Below are 20608 nucleotides of genomic sequence, written 5' to 3' on the forward strand. Positions count from 1 at the left end.
GTTTCCCCTCCATTGACTGGTACAAATTATCTTAAGTGCAGCATCTGCCGGAACAGATGGTATTTATTTGCTCCCCTACCGAGCAAATTAGGCACAAGGCCGATTTTTAATGTGAGGAGTGAAGGGAGGGGGAAGGGAAAAAGGGGGACCAGCTCCCGAGAGGTGGGAAATGGGAGCTGGTTAATGGTCAGGCATGTGGGGTTTCCCCTACATCTGGTCTTTGCTAGTCATAGCTAGTCATAGCTTGCAGCATCTGCCGGAACAGATACTACACTTTGATCTTGAGAAAAGCTAAGAACAGCATCTATGAACAACGGATCTTTGATCTTAACCAAAAAGGCTAAGCACAAAAGTGTTACGGACAGACCGACTGACAGACCGACTGACCGACCGATCGACCGATGGAGTGACTTATAGAGTCGCTTGCATGCGACTAAAACTGCCCAGTTGAGAGTGAAGGAATTAATATTTTTGGTAAATGTTTCGCTATTTGTTGTCCGAAGGGTCAAGCTTCTAAATGATACCAATCTCGTAAAAATCCGTCGCCTCTGTCGAAAGTTTTTGTGAGAGATACATACATACATACATACATACATACATACATACATGATGATTGCAACGTCTTGTTAGAAGAGTGCCACTCACTCACTCACTCCATGAGCCCAAAAATGACTACTTTTTTTTTTTTAGTCCTACCGCTGAATTCACACGCTCAAGCAGGCATGATACTGAAGACGGACATTGAGATCAATTATTACATGCTTCCAGCATTTCAAGCCTCTACGTCACAACTTTTCCATCGCCACAGGACCATTTTTATAGACAAATGCCTGAAGGAGTATCTATACACAGATGATGTTACAGAGTCTTAACTTTGTACGACAGCTAAGTCTCTCTCTCTCGGTTCAAAATGTTGAGATCCAGCAACAAGCAAGAGCAAGATAGCCAGCAACAAGTTAAACTGCAGACCCGTTTAATGCAGGTACTTGTCTCCCGCTTTATGTTTTTTTAAATCAGAGATTTGCTTCTCCTAGAAAGGTTGCCTTCACCACGGCTCTCTCCACTCCAACACACACATACATACACACAAATACACATGGTGCTAGTTGGTCGTTGACCCCGAAAAAGGGTTCATTCGCCCTTTTGAAGGTCTTGTTTTTAATCCTTCAGGAAGACTAACCACTCTCCCATCAAACAAGTCTGGTGGAGGAACCAGTTTAGTCGCCGGTGACCCAACCATGAGGCAGATAGTACTAGGTTACATGGCACCAGTAGAATATGACATGACCTGACATATGCATACATACATACGTACATACATACATACATACATACATACATACATTTAAACAGACGGGTGAAATTTATATTATAGAAGATGATAACGGAATATAATAAGCACATTATTTTTACTTAAATCTTAGTGAAATGTATTATTTTGTTTAAACAAAAGATGTCTTTACCAAAGTTATGGTATTTAGTAGTAAAAAAAATTCATAAAATTAATTTTGCTTTTTTTTAAAATGTAAATAAAGCAATGTAAATTGTAATAATTAAAAAATAATGATATTTACAGAACATTACGAAAAAAGTTCAGTAAAGTCCGTATTAATCAATTCGATATGATATTCGAAGAAAAATTAATTTCTCGAACTACTGATATTATCATTGAATTAAGCATTGTTCATTTAATATTTTCACACAAAAAACATTATAGTTGCACAAATTATTTCTACTTTTTTTTTAATTACAGGTTTCGTATAATTTTTATATGTATGATTCTAATATTTTCCTTGCTTGCATGAATGTGAAACTTTCGGCGTAACATAATTTTTACTTCAGTTATATGCAGGAACATAGAAAAATAATTAAATTAAAAAATGGTAAAAATTAGACAAATGTTCACGAATGACCTCCTTTTAACTATCTAACGTCATTTTAAAGCAGCGTTTCGATGCAGGACAGAGCTAGTACATAGTCTGTTTATTGTACCAAACATTATTGATAACATATGTGCATACATGTTTAAGTGGAGTCCCAATTCAGGGACAATACTCCTTTCGACTAAAAAAGATATTTGGATGCGGTCTATATTCCGCTGAAAATTGGAGTGTATGTTTTGTGAATGTGAGCAGTAGTGTTTTTTCGGAGGTGTGGTGGGGGAAAGTGTGGATGCTGCTTTCCGCATTTAAGTCGTCATTAGTAGGGAGGTGTTAAGTGATTCTTTCATTATAGTATTAAAGAAAAGAAATAACTACCCGAATAAAATGACAACCATCGAAAGTTTTATATATATATATATATATATATATATATATATATATATATATATATATATATACCTTTGCCACGGTAATTACCCCAAACATCACTGTATAAGGAAAAATATAACTACCAATACACCACACTTATTTAATTCCTGTTAACAGGTCCATATATCCACTGAAAATAGATACTACCCCAACCATCAGGACATATATCCTATATATAAACAGACAAATAAGTAAGTAAAGAAGGAACCTGAAAAACTAAAAACAAAGGAAAGAATAAAAATTGCAAAAAAGTAAATTATCATACAGAAAATAAAAAAATAAAAAAAAACAACAAATAAAAACACTTATCAATAAAAAGTCGCCAACAGTAAAGAAAGGACAATAAAAACAAGCTAGAATACAGGTAGCAGCGACTATAGTAATATAAAAGTATTTTAGATCAAAGCAAGAAAAGTTGCCGCCAGTCTAATAGAATTCTAACACCTCCTGACTACCAACCACTTAACCGTATGAAGCGGCAATTCCCTTGTCTCTACTCTGAAAACTAAAAAACCAAAAAACAAATGAACGAATAAAAAATAAAAAAAAAACGAGCGACAAATGAATAAATAAATAAAAATAATACTTGTCAAAAGGAAATTAAAGTCACCACTAATAAAATATATACAACCATAAAAACAACCTAAGGATATGAGAAAATTTAAATCAAGCGCAATAAATAACCTCCAACCTAAAAGAATCACTTGTCACCTCCTTACTAATGACGGCTTCAACACGGGAAGCAGCATCCACCCTTCCCCTCGCCACACCTCCTAAAAACCCCTACTGCTCACATTCACAAAGCATAACCCCATTTTCCCCCTGAATGTAGATCGCATCCAAATATCTTATAAAAAACCAATGTGGTCTTGACACCCGTTACAACATCAATTCTTTTTTTGGTCTGAAAAAGTATTGTCCCTGAATTGAGACTCCACTGAAACATGTATACACATATGTAACCAATAATGTTTGTACAATAAACAGACTATATATATATATATATATATATATATATATATATATATATATATATATATATTGTTAATTCACTGCCTACATAGCAGCAGCAGTATAGCGCATCGATTAGAAGCTTCATCTGTCGTTTGAGCGATCGAGCTTCGATCCTGGCTTGAGGTAGTTGCTTGTCTAGCAGCATTCATGAACTGTGAAACAGCGAAAAAGTACTGTATGTGGATATCTATGTATATATATATATATATATATATATATATATATATATATATATGTGTGTGTGTGTGTGTGTGTGTGTGTGTGTGTGTGTGTGTGTGTGTGTGTTCCTGACTCTATATATGACAGTATCTTGCACTTTTTATCATGGGCATAATCTTTAAAGTGAATTCGGTGTTCAGACCCTAATTTGAGAGCCTTAGGGAGTGTGAAATTCCCCATTATATGCCATGATTCCGAAGTTCAGTGGTCTTATCTGTCAGAGTCCGATATATGAGTTGAATAGAATCTGTCGTTTACAGAGTATTTCTATACCAACGTAGACGAGTTGGCATAATATAAATTCAAAGACATTGACATGCCGTTGAACAGAAATTAACACTGCAAAAAGGCGCCGCTAAAATGAATAAAACAAAAAAAGAGAGTAGTTAAATGAAACAAAAGGATGAGAAAAGCAAACGAGTCTAAAAACAACTACTACATGCACGATTTTTAAGACTGACCCCCCCCCAAAAAAAAGAGAGAGAGATGCACGAATACATATGAATATGGCGATGAAAACGACACGAGCAGAAGAACTGAATTACACTAAAATCGTTACAATCTAGGAAAACAGAAGAACTGAATCGCGGAAGAACTGAATCACACGAAAATACTCACAATCTAGGAAAACAGTGAATGTAGATTCCATGGACAAAGAGACGAAACAATAAATCTCATAAGTCCATTCAGCAAACTAGCTTAAAAGGAATACGAAAACAGATACAACTATGCGGGGAAGGTAGTTCACTTCATATCGATGTCTGCACTTCGAACATGCAGCTCTATGGTACAAGCACAAAACAAAGACCGTGTTGAAAAATAAAAAGCATAAATTCCTTTCGAGCAGCTATACAGACAAAATCATCCAAGGAAACTGGATATCTCAATAATCAACAAGAATGAAAATAAAATGCCAAATCGTAGATTTCCCCATTCTAGCAGGTCATAAGGTGATGGTCAAGGCGTAGAAAAAATACATGGAATTTGCCAGATAACAGAAAAAAATCACAAAGAAAATTATTGTAATGCTAGGCATGGGGAAAAATGGGCGGACAAAAATGGGGGATCTAGTTTTGAAAGCCAATTTATCATAATTTTTTTGTAGGTTTCCGACTACTTTTTGATTGTATTTGAAAGATTAAAGACTAAACTGAATTTCCAAAATAAAAAAAATATTTGTACACGTGAAAAAAAAAAGTTATGAAAATGTTTTCACGCCGAACTACCTAATTCATCTAAATCTTAAAGTTAAATAAATTCATTGTAAAAATCCTTTAAAATATAAATATTAGTTTTCTGGGTCTATTTCAAAGATAATTAGTAAAGACCTAAGATACTGAATTAATAAAAAAGATAAATATTAGTTTTCTGAGTTTATTTCAAAGATAATTAGTAAATTAAAGTCCTAAGATATTGAATTAAATAAATAAAAAAAAAACTTGTTTGTACAAAACTGTTGTGGGGGAATCACCCTTCAAAAGGGCTGTTCTATCCATTATATAAACCATAGACCTTTTGATCCCAGGTGTAGATTAAACACCAGAGCGACCCTGAGTTAAGACGCTAGTTACCGGAGTCTTTATCGTTACGTTGCTTTGTTATTTTTCCTGCGATTGTTTTACATATTGTTATTATTATTGTTATCGCCGTGTTAAATTTGTTTTATTTGTTAAAGTTGTTATTGCTGTTATCTTCCTGCTGTTATTTTTGAACGGGACTTTTACCTTATTTTTTTATTTTTTTTTTCCCCCTCTCTAACCCGTCGGCCATGGCGTCCGCCAGCAATGTGCCGTCGGAAGAGGACAAAAGTGGCGAACAAAAGAATGGGTGGGCAAAACCACCCAAAATTAAAATTGACGTTAACAACTTTTTAACGGAAGCAAGGAAATGTCTGCAATATGTTACAGAAACAGGAGTTACTTTAGAAGCACCACGGCTACAGGAATTTGCCAAGAAAACGATCTCACTTTTTGTGGTTGATCGCAAGACCAAAAAATTGATCAGGTCAACTAAGGAAACGGTGACCAAATTAGTGGCAACGGCAGGAATGCGTGCGGAACGTGTAACGAAATGCAGAGGCTACAATACCTGGGCCGCCCTGTTTAAAACAGAAGAAGAATGCGTCGCACTAACCAAAAAGGAAATCATTACACAAGACTACATTTTAAGAATGGAGTACCTAGGACGGAGGAGAACAACTGTTTCCATTTTCGAAGTTCCAGGGGCGGTCCCAGGTGAATATCTAGCTGCCTACCTCCTGAAATTCGGTGATATTACTGGTATAGAGGTGGACCAGTACAACGGAGTCTGGTCCTTCGACATCCTATTAAACAAAGAAGCTTTCCTCGAAATACCCTACTTCCTGGAAGCGGGAGCTGAAAAACTCCCCATTGTGGTCACAGGGAGGAGGCCGACCTGCTGGATTTGTAGTGAAGTAGGTCACTTAACCTATACCTGTCCGAAAAAGAACAAAACCAATGTAACAAACACAACAAACCCTAAAGAGGTGATTGTTGGGCACCTCGAACCTGAGGCTAGAACGCCAAATACAAGAGAAAAAATTGAAGTGATTAAAGAAATCACAACAGAAGAATTTGAGAAAAAATTCAACTCCGAGATGGAATCGCCCAAAAAGAGAGAATGGACACTGGTACCGTTTTCTAAATCGCCTCGTAAAACGTACGCGGATAAACTGACCAAAGAGCAGATATTAGACATTAGGACCAGTAAAGACCCGGGGGGCAACAAGTTTAAGGCCCTGCTAAAAATAAAGGACTCGCTTGATGAAAAGCGCAAGCAAAGCGAGAAGAAAAAAGAAAAAGAAAAAGAAAAAATATTAGATTTCCCCGAATCTCTCTTCCCCGAAAAGCCTGCCCCTCCTCCAAAAGAGAAAAGATCACCCCGTAAAACGCCACCCCTCTCTCCCGCAAACGTACCAAAAAGAGACCCAAAGTTGACAACCCTAGGCTCCCCATCCAAAAAGACCCCTAAACCGTCCCCTAAACCGTCTCCATTCTGCTCCCCAAACAATACACCCCAAAACTCCCCCCTCCCCGCTTCCCCTATGAAAATTGACATGCCTCCTCCTCCATCACCTCGCCCTTCTACTTCGGAAAAGAAAAGACAAAGAAGTCCCTCCGTGGAAAAAGACCAAAAAAAAAAAGACCCCCTTTTTTTCAGGACAAAGACGTGTGTAAGATCACGGCTAATATAGAGACCATATCAAAAAATCATGGTAGAAAAGACTACCGAAACCTCTACGCGGTGAAGCAGATAAGCAAACTGGACATTACAAACCCAGAAAATTTTCCTAATGCCAAAAGACTTTTAACTGTGGTCAGAAGTCGTGAAGAGGCCAAAGGAGTTTGGACTATGCTGGAGGAAGCAAACTCTGCTTTTAATATCATTCCTCCAGCAGCCTTTTTTAGCGACTCCGACATACTTAAAATGGAGAAACTATGTGTTGGACGGGTCCCCATAAAAATCCACCCTTCACTTTATAGAGCGATTAAGTTAACATTTCCTCTAGACATCGGTGGTCTGTCCCCTGATGGGGCCATCACTAATGAGATGACCTCAGGATCATTGGGGACAGCTGTCGGTGTCTTGGCACCGTCCATGTTTGTTAAGGATACCCAACCCTAGATAGATCACAATGGCTTTAAGGTTAGCTACTTTGAATGTCCGAGGGTTGAGGGACGCCTCTCGTAAACTTCGAGTTGCACACGACCTTCAACGCCTCGGGGTGGATATATGCTGTGTACAGGAAACTCACTTCATTCCCAGTGATTATCAGGGTGTGCTGCTTAGGGACTTTCAGCTCTATTCAGCACATTTTGATTCCCACTCGAGGGGTGTTTCCTGGCTAGTTAGACGCACTCTTGATGCTTCGTGTGACCCAGTCTATGCTGATCCAGAGGGAAGAGTGCACGTGCTGGATGTTACCGTAAAGGATGTGGCATTTCGATTTATTGGGGTTTATGCTCCCAATAGCCATGGCGAGAGGGTTTCCTTTTTCCGGGGGATCGAGCCCTTCATGAATTCGTCTCGGCGGATAGTTTTAGCGGGAGACTGGAACGCGGTCCTGGATCCCGATTTAGATCGCGGGGGTAATACTTCAAGGGCTACTAACCAGAACCGGGATGCTAAGGCGTTTCGAGACTTTATTGACAAGTTTGATCTTGTCGATAAATTTCGAAACGAAAAGCCCGGGGATGTAGTTTGGACTTGGACAAGTAGACGCGGCTCCGATCCGGTGCAACTTTCGAGTTACATCGATCGGTTCTTAGTTAGGAGAGTCGACTTAGGGCTTTTAGACTGTCCAAGTTTTCATAACATAGTTTATTCGGACCATAGGTTAGTCCGGGTTCGGGTAAACTTAGATAGCGTTAAACCTAGGATGGCTAGTTACTGGAAGTTCAACACGTCGTTGTTCGACGTGAAGGGCTTCCGGGAACAGCTTTTACTAACAATACAGAGGGAATTGACGGGAGCCATTATCGGGAATAAGTGGTGGGGAAAACTTAAACAAGTAATTAGGTCCTTCGCTGCTGATTTTAGTCATCGACTCAATCTTAGTTCTAGAGCAGCGAAAGCGGCACTAGATGATAGATTAAAAAGGGCGGTGGAGGAGGGGGATAGTGATAGTTATACTTTAATTAAGGCTGAACTGGACTCCCTGGATAACAGGAAGGACCAGGGTCTAGTAGTTAGGGCTAGGTTAAAAAGAGTGCCGAACGAGGCAATAAACATGGCCGCGTCAATGCGTGCGGAGGAGCGTCGACGTGCGACTGACCGACACATCGCCAGTATCACATTGCCGGACGGACGAACCGTAACATCAAATGATGGAATCCTGGAGGGTTTTCGAGCTCATTTGCAGGAGCTTTTTACCATGGAGCCCGGTCTGGAGATTGAACAGTTTGACACGTATTTAGCTGACTTTTCTCGCCTTGAAGCGACCGAAGCAGCTACGTGTGAAGGTAGCATAAAAGAGGAAGAAGTTCTTGAGGCTCTGAAACAAGTCGGGCTAGACAGGACCCCTGGGATTGATGGTCTGCCTTACGAGGTGTACTTGAGGCTGTCGCCCATTTTTATTCCTTTGCTGGCCACACTCTTCAACTCCTGGTTTAGGAACGGGTCTATACCTCAGTACTTTACCAGGGGGATCATTAAATTGCTTCGCAAAGATAAAAATGGAGGGGATGGGATTAGCAATTTCCGGCCCTTAACGATGTTAAACACAGAGTTAAAGATTTTGGCCAAGATCTTAGCAAATCGTCTGCAGGTTGTTTTACATCATCTCATAAGTCCCGAACAGACGTGTTCTGTTAAGGGCCGGACGATTCAAGATAATTTGCACGCGATACGCTTGATCATAGAGAAAGTCGACACAGAAGCCGCGCTGATCAATTTAGATTAGTCCAAAGCATTCGATAGGGTGGACCATCGTTACCTAGGGGCTGTTCTTTGCTCGGCTGGGTTTGGACCCCAGTTTCGCTCATGGATTCGCCTCTTGTATGCTAACCCCGGTGCTATGGTGGAGGTGAATGGGGTGAGATCGAAGCCCTTCAGGTTAACAAGATCTATCCGTCAAGGTTGTCCGTTATCACCCATGCTGTATGTCATCGCGCTTGAGCCCTTTTTGCGCCAGCTTAGGGTGAATCCGGTCCTTCGCGGGATTACTTTGCCAGGTGGTTCTACCCCAGTAAAGTATACCGCCTATGCCGACGACGAGCAATGCCGAGATTAGAGTCGTCGACATGGAAACAAGACGGTATGCACAGGTAACAGGGGCCATAATCAACCACGTTAAGTCTATTGGCTTACGTGTTGGTGCCTGGAGGGGAACGCCCCTTCAGGGGCCCTTTGGCTGGACTGATGGGCTCTGCAAGCTACTCGGCGTCTGGTTTGGCCCCGACCTCCAGCTGGAGAAAAATTGGTCGGAAGTGTTGAAAGCGGTCAAGACCACAGCTCATTTGTGGTCTTTGAGAAATCTAACTTTAAAGGGTCGGGCGGAGGTATGCAATACTCATATCTACCCCCTGATCCTATACCGTGTATCAGTGCTTCCACTCCCGGAGTCCTCACTACTTGAACTAGTGCGTGCTCTTTTCGCGTTCTTATGGCGCGGAAAGCAAGCCATGGTTGCTCGGGAGATCTGTTGCCTGCATCCATCTGAAGGCGGTCTGGGTATGCCTAATATCAAAATACGTAGACACACTCTAAGGCTGATATACCTGGACCGAATGTGTACACCTGACTTAGGGAACGGTGTCTTCTGGATGGAAGACACTAAGAAAGCCTTTCCGGCTTTGGAGAGTGTGCATTCGGCTGAGGGGGAGGCACGCAAGAGGCCCCGAAACGAATGCCATTTCTATCGCGAGTGTCGACGGGCGTTGAGGTTCCTTCAACGGGTGAATGAAAGCCTCTCTGACACCCGGCTGTTGTCTCGCAAAGCGCTATATAGGGTTTTAGTGAGGGGATCTGTCCGAGACGAAAAGATTGAGGAGTTCGGTTTCACGAATGAGGAGCGTCGCTTGATATGGCCTTGGGCGCCCGGGATGAGCTGTTTCGATAACTACGAGGCATCGCTCACCTGGCTGGTAATCCGAGATGCCCTCTGGGTTCACAAAAAACTTTTCATAGCGGGTTTTACAATGACACCTAGTTGTGTCCGATGCGGAGAATGGGAGGAAGACCTAAGCCATGCTTTCTTCCGCTGCGCTATCGTTCGACCGTTATGTGAGTTAGTTGAGAGCTTCACAGTTCGCATACTGAACGGGCGTTTTTTTGTGCTGGATGTGGTTTCCCCGTGCTGCAATTGGGTGCCGAGTATGAAGAAAGAGGAACGTTATGTTTTTCTGTGTTTGCTAGCTGTTATGAGAGGCGTGATTTGGTCGACACGACAGAAGGAGGTTTACGGAGATGAGACCTTCACTGCTCCCCAGCTTGTTCTCATGTTCAAGCATCGGTTGAAAATGCGAATTAAGCTGGAGAAGGTGAAACTCACTCCTGTGAATTTCAACGAAAGGTGGGTGAAAGCTTCGCGACTGTGTAGAGTGACTGGAGCTGGCCTTGAATTCGTTTCTGATTTGATTTAGGTCAAAAAGGATTTTGGGTATCCTGAACTAACAAGACATCAGTATCGGACCGATTAGTTTAGTATGGGTTAGTTAGGCTTTATTGTTTGATTTTTTTTTTAACTTAGCTAGAGTATGTATGTGTTCATCGTCCCAGTCCCTCTTTTAGTTTTCCCTTGTCTCCCCCCCCCCTTTTTTTTTTCCCCACCTTAGGTTCGATAACCCCCATTCCCGACCCCAATTAGGTGACGGATGGACTGCTTTGTCAGTGATGCAGGTCGTCTTTGTGGTGTTTATTCAATAAAGTCAGTTTTCGTGTGGACCTGCGTCTTTTCGACTGACAAAGCTTTCTATCTGCCACAATTAGTAGTGGGGGGCTCTTTTACTAACTACTATTTTTTCATTGTAAATATTTCATTCTTTTTGTATATAAAATTTTTAGCCCCAACCCCCCCACATCATGTATATATCATTTTTCGGGTTATAATTAGGATTCCCATAGAGTGATTCTGGTATTCTGGTGAAAGAGTCTAGTTAAGTTAACTTTATGTTAGATAGGTCCACATTAACCCCCCCCTATTTTTGGCCTTGTGCCGCATTTTGTGTATATTTATGCAAATAAATATTAACACCAGAGCGACCCTCGCCTGCTCGGTGACGTTTACTACTCTTTTCAGTTGTAACCTTTTTACGTTGTTGTTCCAGTAATACATTGTTTAAACTCTATTCCGTTGTTCTGTTTTCTTTGTGGCTTATTACAAGCCATAACACTGGCGACATTGGATTCGGAGAACGTACTCGCGTTTAAAAACAGTGTTCTAAAAAACTGAACACTGACGACATTGGATTCAAGGAGCATACTAAAATCGAAACCAGTAACGACATTGAAAAAAAGATATACTCGCGTTGAAATAGTATTCTAAAAATACTAACGACGTCGGACTTAAATGTTATCAAGCCTAAGGAAGTGTCTAACATAACATTTGCAACTGAAAGGTTCACGGTAACTTTAAAAAAAACGCAGATCATTACGGAATAAAAAGAGTTGAAAAGAAAAGTTCGTCACGACTTTCAAAGATAGCGCTGTAAAAGGTTCGTCGCGACTTAGAAAGGTAAATTTTTATACTTTTGGAAAAAGAATTCGTCACTTGTGGTTTTCGCTGCTAAAATCGGGCGTTATTTTTTTTCTCTGGAGAAAAATATACACTTGATTTTTTTTTTATTCTTTAGACAATGAACTTTTTATATAGTTATGTTTTTTTTCCTGTTCGTTTTATTGTCTGGAGGAAGAAATAAGAAAGAATAAAACGGTTTTGTAAAATTCAGCGAACGTTTTGAAATTGCAAACTGGACGAATTGAAAATAGCGTTGGAACATTTGACCAAGTTGAATACGATGCCGCAAAGCGTCCGTCACCATCCGAAAAACACTGGAATGAACGTCAAATACGATTCAAGGAACAGCAAAAGGAATGGCAAAAACAGTTAGCGGAATGTAAAATACGAACCAAGGAACAGCAAAAGGAAGTTCAAAAACAGTTAGCCGAACATCAATTACGAACAGAGGTATTGCTTACAGAAATTGTTAAGAATGTGAACACGGGAAGCAATTCAGGATTTTCTCAGAATACAATATGGACCGCAATAGACAATTTTAAATACGAGGAAGAGAAAATCATTTGCAGCATATTTTCGGCGTTATGAAGATTTTTTTCAACTGGTCTGATCAAAAGAAAACCAGACTTCCACTACGAAAATTGGAAACGGCTGAGCATAAATTCGTGGATTACATCTTGCCTCGGAAAAAAACGCAGATTTATCATTCAATGAGACGGTAAATTTGTTAACAGAACTTTCCTCGCCGAAAACGTCTCTTTTCCATAAGCGTTGGAGATGTTTGAATGTGGTAAAAGACGATAATGACGATTTTGCCACCTACGCAGCTGTAGTGAACAAACACTTTAATGACTTTAAGTTGTCTGAACTAACAGCAGACACTTTTAAATGTCTTGTGTTTGCGCAAGGGTTAACATCGGTAAAAGATGCGGAAATCAGGCGCAGAGTCCTTACACAATTAGAAAATGAACCGAACTTAACACTTTAAAAATTGACTGAGAATTGTCAAAAAGTAGAAATTATAAAAAAGATGGAAGAAATATTGAAGCAGACATCGCGAATATAAAAAAAATAACTAAGAAAAAAACGTCGAAATGACACACAGATTTTAACCACCGAAACTCAGAAAAATAAAAGCACCGAGCGCTTGTTTCAGATGTAGTAGAATACATTGGTTAAGGGATTGCCCATATTTAACAAAAAGATACCATTTATGCAATAAGATCGGTCATAAAAGTTCGCACTGTAGGAAAACTCAGAATAGAAGCCGTGTACGTCAAACCAGAACTAAGGACGTCGTATATGAAAATTTACACAAATATGTAATGGTTAACATTTTCGGTGAGGCTATTAAATTCCAATTAGACAGTGGATCGGATCTTTCAATAATAAATCTCAAACGTGGAAAATATTACGAAAACCGACTATGTTAAAAACTAACAGAACGGCGACGGCCGTTAATGGTACAAAAATTCATTTTGAAGGTGAATTAATTACAAACGTCACTTTACGGGGGAAAACAAAAAAACTAAGATTGTATGTGTTAAAAGATAGTGAGAACCTGTTCGGTTCTGACAGCATGGAGGAGTTTCGTCCCTGGGATCTTCCTATATCCACATTTTGCAAGAAAATAGATACCCGCCCAGCAGAAACGGAGAAACTTATAACTTGTTTTAAAAAAGAATTCACAAACTCCTGGCCTGGGGAGGGGTACAAAAATGGCCGCAGATTTTAAGTTGAAACCTGGCACACAACTGGTGTTTAAAAAGAAACGTAATGTCCCGTTTGCTTCCCTGAACAAAAGAAATCAGGAACTAAACAGATTAGAAAGCATCGCTATACTGGCTAAAATTGAATATAGTGAGTGGGCTGCTCCGGCAGTTTACATAAAGGAAAGGTCCAGGGAAATTTGCGTTTGCGCCGACGTCGCGACCGGACTCAACGGGCCCTTAGAAGATTTTCACTATCCATTACCTAGTCCAGAAGTGTTCACGAAATTAAATGACGACAAGTTTTTTTTCAAGATCGACCTAAGCGACGCCTACCTACCTCTGTATTAACACTCATCGGGATTTGTACAGATACGAAAGACTCGCGTTTGGTATCAAGGTGGCAACCGCAATATTCCAGCAAGTAATGGATACTATGCTGTCCGGCTTGGACACCGCAATCGCATATCTTGATGACATCATCACAGCGAGCAAAAGCAGGGAGGAACATGAAAAACATATCAGACAAGTATTCAGTCGAATACAAGATTATGGATTTAAGATCAAAGCAGATAAATGCGAGGTCATTTTACAAAAAATTAAATACCTGGGTCTAAATAATCGATAAAGATGGCAGACGCCCAGACCCAGATAGGGTGACCGCTATTAAAGAAATACCGGCACCAGTAAACACAACTTAATTGCAGAGTTTTTTTTAGGTTTGGCAAATTATTACCAGGGGTTCATCCTAAATATGCACAAATTGCGCGCACCACTTAATGAATTGCTGAAAAAGGATAAGGCTTGGGAGTGAAGAGAAGATTGTCAGACATCATTCAAGAAATAAAAAGAATCCTGACTTCAAAACTATTCCTAGCACATTTCAACCCGCAGTTGGACATAATAGTAGCTAGCGACGCTAGTCAATATGGTGTCGGGGCCTGCATGCTACATCGAATGCCGGATGGCTCGAAACAGCCTATTGCTTTCGCATCACAGACTCTCTTGCAAGCGGAAAAGAATTATTCTCAGATCGAGAAAGAGGCCCTAGGAATTATATTTGCAGTTTCCAAAGTCCACCGGTTCTTGTACGGAAGACAGTTTTTTCTACAAAACGACCATAAGCCGTTGATATCCATTTTTGGATAAAAAAAGGACTTCCAACATTCACTGCGAACCGACTATTAAGATGGGGAACTATTCTGCTGAACTATAATTTTACAATTCAATTTCTCCCCTCAAAACAACTAGTCCATGCAGACGGTCTATCGAGACTGATTCCTACCAAAATGGAACCTCTTGAAGATTCAGTAATCGCGGCACTACGTATTAATAGTGATGTAAAAACCATGCTGAACAATATTATCCGCGAACTGCCGGTTACACTTCAGGAAATTAAGTCAGAATCCCTAAATGACAATTTTATTCAAACCACGAAGCAGAAATTAGCACTGGGTGACACCAGTTCAGACATTTTTTCTGGTTGCGACGAAATACTGTTATACGGTGAAAGGGTTGTCATCCCCCAAACCTTTCAAAAAAAGAATTCTCAGGGATTTTTACAGGGGGCATCCAGGAATAAACAGAATGAAAAGCCTAATGAGAAGTTTTGTTTATTGGCCAGCTATGGACAAAGATATTGCCGACATGATGAACAGATGCAAAGGCTGTGCTTTGGCTGCAAAAGCACCACCGATAATATAAACCTTGGCCTAAGACTGAACAACCATGGTCGAGGATTCACATCAATTATACGGGACCTGTGGAGGATTTTTACTACCTGACAGTAGTTGACTCTTACTCTAAATGGCCAGAGGTACTAAGATGCAAAAAATCGACCACGGCAAAAACGACAAAGTTTTATTGAAATTGTTTGCTCAGTTTGGGGTTGTAGACTGTCTGGTTAGCAACAACGCTACACAGTTCACCTCGACAGAGTTCAGAGAATTCTGCGAGACGTATCAAGTCAAGCATATTACGACACTCCAATACCACGCCAGAAGCAACGAACAGGCCAAACATTTCGTCGATACGCTTAAAAGGCATTAAAAAAGGCGTCCGGTACACCGACAGAAAAGGTTTACAGAATCACGAGAAATCCGAACATACCAGATGCAGGATCCCTAGCAGAAATCATGTTTGAACGGAAAATAAAATCCGTATTTGATAAACTGCTATCCAAACACATAGTACACAACAGAACCTCTACAATGCCAACGAAACGGTTTAACAGCGGAGATAACGTGTATTTTAGACATTTTAGAAATAACGTTTCTTTTTGGGAACAGAGCACGATCTTACGAAGAATCGGCCATGTTACATACAGCATTCAGGGCCCAAAGTTCCAACATAAGAAGCACCTGAACCAAATCAGGAAACGCTTCTACGAGAATCAAGAAGAACAACCGTTGAACGGTAGTGAGGCGATTGAAACTGTGTATGACTGTTTTGACATAGACCCTCCAAAAGGGATGTCAGAACCGAGACGCTCCGGCAGAAAGAGGAAGCGCACAGACCCCTTGGTGGTCTGCCTTTAAAGGAAGAAATACTGATTTTCACAACTGCGGGAATCAACTTGGAAGGGGGGGGGGTAATCACCCCCCAAATGGACTGTTCTATCCATTATATAAACCATAGACCTTTTGATCCCAGGTGTGGATTAAACACCAGAGCGACCCTCGCCTGCTCGGTGACGTTTACTACTCTTTTCAGTTGTAACCTTTTTACGTTGTTGTTCCAGTAATACATTGTTTAAACTCTATTCCGTTGTTCTGTTTTCTTTGTGGCTTATTACAAGCCATAACAAAAAAATAAATCAATTAGCTCCAAAACCAAGTGATTCTGGCGTTCGCAAAACGCAACAAAGTAAAATTTTGTAAACACGAAAATTACGAAGGCCCAAATTTTCAGGCAGTCGAAAGACTGTGAAAATGACGTCATGTCATTAAAAGGGAGGAAGTTCTTGTTTTGTTCCCAGTCGCGCATCCGTACATTCCTTTTCTGAACATTTGTATTAATTTTTGCATTTTTTAATTCAATTATTTTTCTATGTTCCTGTTTTTAAATTGATTCTTTTTAAAATTATTGTTCAATATTATATAAAAAAATATGTTACGCCGAAAGTTGCACATTCTTGCGAGCAAGGAAATTATTAAAATCTTGCTTATAAAAATTATGCGAAGCCCGTAATTAAAAAAAAAAAGTAGAAATATTTTTTGTAATTATAATTTTTTTGTGTGAAAATATTAAATAAGCAATGCTTAATTCAATGGTAATATCGGTAGTTCGAGAAATTCATGTTTCTTCGAGTTATATAGAATTCATTAATACGGATTTAGGGACTTTTTTCGTAATATTCCTATAAAATTATTTTATTTTATTGTTACAAATTACAATGCTTTATTTATATAAAAAAAGCAAAAATAAATTCTTGCGTTTTTTATTTACTACTGAAAACCATAACTTTAGTAAAGGTATTTTTTGTTTAAACAAAATAATACATTTCCACTAAGATTTAAAATAGTTCATTATATTCCGCGATCATTATTTGATAAATACTGAAAAGTTCATTAAAATTGGTTAATTTCCTGATATTTGGTGATTTTTTTTTTAAGGGAGGGGGTCAAAATGTTTATACATTTTGAGCGTCGGCATTTATTTTGTTCGTACCTATGTAATGCTCATAACTGTAGAAGTATCATGAACAAAAACTTAGAAAAAAAAAAGAAACAAAAAAAGAAAACTAAGAAAAATTGGAATAAAGGGAGGATTAAGACTATACAACACACAGAACTGATGAAAACAGCTGAAATATATATATTTTTTAAATCCTTGAGTGCAGAAACCGATCGACATAGCCAGGTAACGGCGACCAACGAGAAGTACGTTGAAATAGAAATAGAACAAAAATATAGAAAGAAAACTAGACGCAATCAAAGGAATTAAAACTGTCAGAAATATCAGAATTTGACAACTTTAGCTGGTGCCACACAAAATGGTCGTGAAGAATCAAGGAGGATGAAAAGATCGACGAGGTACAGCACTACCCAGATTTCCATCTGATGAGTGCGGAAAGACTGGAATCGTGGGGCGACTTATTGCCACTCCAGTTCCAGAGAATGTTAACGGTTGTTATCAGCAAGAAATTATTGGTAAACAGCTGTTGGGATAACGCAAAGTGATCCCCAATGGTTAGCAAAAGTACTGGAAACCTGAGGAGACTTACTGTTACTCCAACTCCAGGGAACACCACTTGTTATATTTGGTGAGCAATCACTGTTAGTAACTAGTGAGTAAGTAATTTCTTCCATCTCAATGTCCTCCCGCTGATCATTTACTCTTTCCCATCCCGTCCTTCATTTTCCACGCATATCCATCTTTTTCGCCGGTGTTCGTCTTGCTTGGAGTTATCTCAATTGCATTGCATCGGTGTGTGTATGCACGCGCGTGCGTGTGTGTGTGAGAGGAGAAAAGAGTTTCCTTTTTAAACAATATTTCTTGGTTAGTAACCAATGACTTTAAAAACACGATGAAGAAAAAGAAGAAGCGCTCGAGAGAGAGAGAGAGAGAGAGAGAGAGAGAGAGAGAGAGAGAGAGAGGGGGGGTTGGCATAAGGATAGGAAATGTGTGTACAAATAGAAGAGATATAAAGATTGGGGATAAAGAAACGGAGAGAAGGTGATTATGGGCAAAAGGAAAAATTGACTACAAAAGAGAGAGAAGTGAGAGAGAGAGAGAGAGAGAGAGAGAGAGAGAGAGAGAGAGAGAGAGAGAGAGAGGTGGGAGAGGAATGTTGAAATAAATAAAGATAGGGAAAGAGAAAGAGAGAGAGAGAGAGAGAGAGAGAGAGAGAGAGAGAGAAAAGAGAAATATACAGAGACGATCACCTGCCGCCGCTTTTAGAACCATTACCAACAAGCAGCTACTATAATAGTCCGTCTATATGTCTATCTGTCTTCTCCCCCCCTCTCTCACACACACACGCACACACACATACATACTATTTTAAAAAATAAATAACGTACAATTTGGATTTGTTTTCTTCCAGTTTCTTTTTTACAATTATATTAGAATTTTTTTTATTTCTTTATTTTTCTTTCATTTTATTTTACCGGAGTTATGCGGCTATGCGTGCGTGTGTTCATTTTTACCTATGACCATTCCAACCTGTACTACAGTAGTCAGTAGGCACTGAGAAGTATAAAGTACACCACACAATTGGTACCCTGGTTTCACCAACCTGACCAATAATCACTAATTTACTCATGATACGACGCGTCGATTAGACAACTTAACTTTCTTGGAGCGAAACATTATTCTCGTCGTGATTAGACCAAACATAAAAATAAATAAATAAATAAATAAATAAATAAATAAAAACACGCAAACACACGCGTATCGCATACACGTCCACACATTCTCTGAAATTACACACACACACACACACACACACACACACACACACACACACACACATATATATATATAAACAAATTAATAAATAAAAACCACGCAAACACACACATATGTACAGACATGTTAACACATTCTCTGAAATTACACACACACACACATATATATATCATATATCATATATGTATATATCACACACACATATATATATGATATATATATATCACATATATATCATATATATATATCACATATATATATCATATATATATATATATATATATATATATATATATATATATATATATATATATATATATATATATATATATATATATACAACAACGCACGGATAGGCACAATCATCGATCACGACCATCATTATCATCATTTTCGTCATCGAAAAAAACGATTAATCGAACGTGGAAGAGAAAGCTAGAGAGAAAAAGCTAGAGAAAAGGCTAAAGAGAAAGAAAAAACGTGTGCGTGAGAGAGAGAGAGAGAGAGAGAGAGAGAGAGAGAGAGAGAGAGAGAGAGAGAGAGAGAGACTCGCTGACTCGCACTGACGGGCACGCGCTTGCTTCTTCTCTCGTTCACATCGCATGGATACTACTTGCCGTTGGAGGATCGCGTACCAAATGTGTTGTGTACGCGTGTAAAAAAATGGATGAATTAAATAACAAAACGCAATCTTCTTCGTAACAACGTCCACAGTCGACCCCATCCTCCGCACTGTGTTGTAAATAATAAAATTAATAAAAGAAATATTAATAAAAAAACTGTCGCTTTCCTCGCAGACCGAGTGAATGTATTGCATCTTCGAATTCAGGTAAGTGCATTCTTATTTATTTATTTATTTACTTTTGGTATCTTTGGGAGGAACGAGGGAGCTATTAATTGAAAGGTGTATCCTTGTTTTTGTTTAGGGGTGCCGTTTTTCGTCTTCCATTCCTTTACCGAAAGAAAGGGTGATGGTAAAAAAAAATAACAATCTCTACTCTCTCTCTCTCCTTCTCTCTCTCTCTCTCTCTCTCTCTCTCTCTCTATATATATATATATATATATATATATATATATATATATATACAAAATATTACTCAGTAACATATATATATATATATATATATATATATATATATATATATATTACTGAGTAACACGAAATTTATAATAGATATGACGTTTCGGTGCAATTTAACCTTCGTCAGATAAAGAAAGAAATGCAAAAGTGTGATAATTTTTTTATTTAAAAAGTATTGGAGGGGGGGATAGGGGTAATGTAGTCCGTATTGTTATGTGCGTGTGTGTTGCGCGTCCGTGTTATTTTTAACGCACTTTTTAAAAAAGCACTTTTCCACTTTAGAGTTAAGTACGTTTTTAAGTATATATATATATATATATATATATATATATTATAATTTTTTTTATTTGTCTAAGCATTATTGGCTACATATGTGTATTTATGTTTCAGCTGCAACGTTATTTCAAACCCAGCATCTTTAAACTGCACATTATATATATATATATATATATATATATATATATATATATATATATATATATATATATATATATATACATATATTCTTTAGGCATTATTTTTTAATTGAAGCAAACATTGTTAAATTGGAACGCTTGATTATATATATATATATATATATATATATATATATATATATATATATATATATATATATATATTCGATTTTCCTACTTATTAGTTTCAGTGTCAAACAGATTAATAA

At 38.7% G+C, this 20608-nt stretch overlaps 1 protein-coding gene and 1 long non-coding RNA gene across 2 annotated transcripts in view; one reads left to right on the top strand and one right to left on the bottom strand.

Annotated features, from left to right (window-relative positions):
• The window catches only part of LOC145296742 (uncharacterized), an 89739-nt gene that overhangs the window by 65956 nt on the left and 3175 nt on the right, over positions 1 to 20608 (bottom strand). The window lies entirely within an intron of this gene.
• Positions 19327 to 20608, top strand: part of LOC145296731 (uncharacterized) — a 278300-nt gene continuing 277018 nt past the window's right edge. The window contains exon 1 of the mRNA XM_080142753.1: positions 19327 to 19692. The gene's annotated coding sequence lies outside the window, so the exon portion shown is untranslated. The remainder of the gene's footprint in view (positions 19693 to 20608) is intronic.

Source organism: Euprymna scolopes, chromosome 2 (assembly GCF_053919585.1).
Source record: "Euprymna scolopes isolate OS-2025 chromosome 2, ASM5391958v1, whole genome shotgun sequence".
In the NCBI taxonomy this organism is placed as follows: domain Eukaryota; kingdom Metazoa; phylum Mollusca; class Cephalopoda; order Sepiida; family Sepiolidae; genus Euprymna; species Euprymna scolopes.